Raw genomic sequence first — 4,348 nt, 5'->3', positions numbered from 1 at the left:
CGTTACGTGCTTTTACATTCAAACTCCATCAAATTACACAACTTCGTAATTGCATCACAGTAGCTCAAAATACGGTATTTGATAAATTGTTATAAATGATTTAACATTTGCTAACATTAATGTAAATTGAATCAAAGCTGATTTTAAATACTTTATGTTCTACAATGTATGTGAAATAAGTAAATCGTTTAATACGAGAAAGTATTTTTATTCATTATAAGGCTAAGATATTTCAATCTCATATAGATAACTCAAATATGCAAAAGCTAATTTCCTAATGAAAACGATCATTTTGAAAGGAAGGAAGGAAGAAAGACTATCGCCCGAGGTAAGACTTAAACAGGATTATGGAAATTATTATCATAAGTAATCACGGTCAATATTTCTAAGTTACTTTTATATATTAAAGCGCACTAAAAGATACTCTTTATTATAATTACGATTAAACCCTTAGATATATAAAAAATTAAATGGTACATATAAATGTGGCCAATATTGCATACAAATTTCTAATATGAAAGTTTTTACATGTGATATATGGTAACTTTGTTACCCTTCCACGCTGAATTAGAGCATGTCTCATGAAATGGGTCAGAAAAGTAACTCTCGCAAAATTGGTGTCACAGTGGTTTATTTGCATTATTCTCTTTCATTTAATAGAATGAGTGAAAGGTCTGAATATTCTATGTGCAGTATATTTTTTCTCTTTCGGTCAGAATAAAGAAGATATCTTCTATCCAGATAATCAACAAAATCTAGAGTGACAAAATTACTTGCAATAAATAAATATTTATCAAAGGCTTTAGAAAAATAATGGAACTATCCACGACCCAGATGGCATCTTAAGTACACCTTGAGACTGTAAATGGCTCCCCTAAATTCATTCCATAACGAAGATAAATAGAACGTAAAGTATTTTAGTGGTCACTAAGCAAGTAGCTAACCAGCCTATAAGTAATTTAGAACTCGAAGCTCGCGGCCCATAACATTCAATCGTCGGTGCGAGGGGAGAATTTTGATGACCTGAAGGAAAAGTTTGAGTCTGAACACTCTGTATAAATCCGCAGAGTCATGTTGGGATTTCCTAAATCGTCTTTTTTATTTATTGCGTGGCTGTTGTACGTAGCCGTTTAGACGACGCCGTGTTACCCGTACGTGATAGTTTTTCATAAATGCACGAAATGCGACTTCTCTATACAAAACTTCGCTTCGCTAATCACACGGTGGTATGTTATACTCAATTGGAATCAACCGTGTGAAAGGAATTTCAGTTACCTCCACCACCTTCACCTTCTTACTGCCTTTAGAATTTATAGATCAAATATCAGTTCGGTAAAGTTTTATAGAAAATAAATGCAATTCATCATCCAAAAACAAGTTTGAGGTTAAACGATGTGATACAATTCAAAATATTTATACATATGAAAACTGATACTTACAACACACAACTGTAAACATTTTACAGGATTTCTTCGGAATGACATAAAACCGATAAAACAATTGAAACATAAGGAAATTATTGTTACTTTTTAAAAATATGCGGTATATTTGTGAAAAACTACGATCTAAGACTTTAATGGTCTGCATCGAAACTCAAGTATTTACTCTAATGAACAGATTTTAACATTTTTCATCAAAGAAAAAAAACGAACTATGCTTAGACCATGTAAGGGTTTATCTTGTAAATAAGCCCTAGTATGGGTTTTAATTATAAAGTCTTTACCTAAATGTAAAAATGGCTAATGTACCAAATACAAAAAAACATTTTGCATTATTAATATTCATATAAAAAATTTTGACTAAACAAATGAACAAAATCCCCAGATAACTAATAAATTCAGATCACGTATTATTATGAGCTCACACTGCTACCATTTCATAAAATTCATTTGCGAAATGAAAAATAGAACAAAGAGTGGAAAGTTAATTGGTTCATGTATGTGTTACTGTAACTTTGACTACACTCGAGAAATTAATTTGGTATTGAAACTTGAAAATTATTTGTAGACTTGTGGTCGATGTTGCTCAGAAAATTCTAGATGTCTTAAATGTAAGGACTTTTTTGTAATATTTCACAAAGAAAACTATGATAGAATCAATAGAAAATTATTAATGAAAAAATAACGTACAACACAGTAAAAATCCTTTCAAATCATTTTAAACATCCCTAATCTAGTGTGAAATATATTTCACTTCAAAAACTCAATATTCATATTCGGAGCATGTGGAGATGAATATTGTGAATTCAAATATCACGCTATAAAAATATTTCTCTTTGAACGTTACTGGGATGCTATTGGAAAAAAAAGTATTTCAAAGTCGCTGCATCACAAGCCGTTAATGTAATTTTCGTAGATATTTTCCCGTACCGTAGCTTTAGAAATCTTTTTAGTTCAAATGTGTCCAGAGCCAGAAACTCGTAGCGGAAGTGGGGACGTCGTAGCAACGTTCCGGCTTTCCCATCTAAGTTTTTCTTAGCGCGACTCTAATTCAAATGAAAGCTTTCTTAAGATTTAGCCACTGAAGAGTTTTGAAAACATCAGACAGTTATTTTAAGACCAGAAACAATGCAGTTTAATGCAAGATTAATGATTTTAGATCAAAATTTATTACTTCTATATGTAATTTTATTTTCATATTTCTAGCACGTAACAGTATATCAGAATGCGCTTAAAGTACTTCTTTGAAGTAAATTGGTTGGCAACACATATTGCTTGTAAGACCACAGTGTAACAAGATCATAATTCGCGCACAAGTAATTAAAAAATGTAAAAGGATATTAAAAGTATATATTATTAGTGGGGATCATATTGACAAGTAAATTTTCGTTGAATTGAAAGCGCGCCACCAAACAAAACGATATGCAACGTGTGCTCCGTACCCCGTAGGGTATTACCCGGGGGATGCTCATAAAATTTAAGCAGTTTATTACTTTAAAGCACAAAAGTTAGTTCACGTTCAGGCTTATGGAGTTTTCTCTAAACAGCTTAACAATTGCACAAGCGTGATATTTATAAAGCTCTCATGTTTAAAAAAAATAATTTAATGTTAACAAGGTTTACAATATCATCTCATGACATAGACAATTTTATACAGTTTTGTATAGCGATAACATTAATTCGATTTGCGTATGAAACTGGAGTCAGCTATCAAATTAGACGTTTCACTTTCATATTTTTTTGTCACCGTTCTAATATTTAGACGTAACACAATATTGGCATATTCAAATAAGTTGGATATTTTTTATATTAAAACAACATTTTGGTGAGATATTGTGAATAAAACCGGTTTGCTCATAACGGATGATAAGTTAAAAGCTGATCCATCTCTAAAGCCGGTAATTTGTAAAAACGACATTGCGGGTACAATCCACCGTTTGTCAAATCACTAATGGTGCGGAAAATCGCGCCCGCTTCACAACTAAAGAACGTTATCGATAGAGCAAATTTTTCTATTACGCAAATTTTAAGTGACGCGACACATTTTATAAATCATGTTTCAATAAGGTACGACAGAAGAAGATAATATATTGGTTTCCTCTGTAATATTTTCTTGTGTTTAATTGTTTGTAATATCATATTATGTTAGCAGTTTCCCTTATACATTAATGTTAGTAAACACTAGCGGTCGAAATTCGACCTTAACGATCGAAAAAAAGTATAAGTGTCACACACGTGTTCTCAAGTACATATATGTCAATTGCATGATAGTGTGTGTATAATTAGTTTAAGTATGTATTTTTACGAATTACTTAAAAACAATTTCACATTCTATACTTGATCTCCATACAGCCTATAAATGTGCAATAATCTACCTCAAATTAATGTATAGAAAAATGTGATTATCACATTGCTATAATGCATGAAAATTTATTTAACTTATAGAAAATAATATTAAATGTACCAAAAAGTATTGAACGCGATGCGTTATTCTATAATGGCTGAAATATTAAATGAGATCCTTTTACTGTTCATTAACTTATATTGCTAACCAATCCAATTCTATGACGAAAAGGAAAGGGAAATTTAGAATATAAATCAATAAAGTCTGCGTTTCTCAGAAATTAAATCGAATCAGGAAAGGAAGTTTCTCATAATTCAGTATTTTTTTTTTATCTGAAAAACACCACGCGTAGGTAGAGTTATGAGATGAAAGATTTCAATAGTCTCCTTAATTGTACGATCTTTTTTTTTATAAATACCTAAATAGTAGCTCCGCAAAAGTTTGTTTTATCAGATACCCATCTGGCTGGCTTGCTTGGTTGGTTTGAAATGTGGGTTCCCTACCGGGAGTTGCAAATAAAATATGATTTTATCCCACAAATAATTACGTTTAATGCTCACGGTAC

This window comes from Zerene cesonia, chromosome 19, assembly GCF_012273895.1.
Source record: "Zerene cesonia ecotype Mississippi chromosome 19, Zerene_cesonia_1.1, whole genome shotgun sequence".
Taxonomy (NCBI): Eukaryota; Metazoa; Arthropoda; class Insecta; order Lepidoptera; family Pieridae; genus Zerene; species Zerene cesonia.
Note: the sequence above shows the minus strand (reverse complement) of the source record.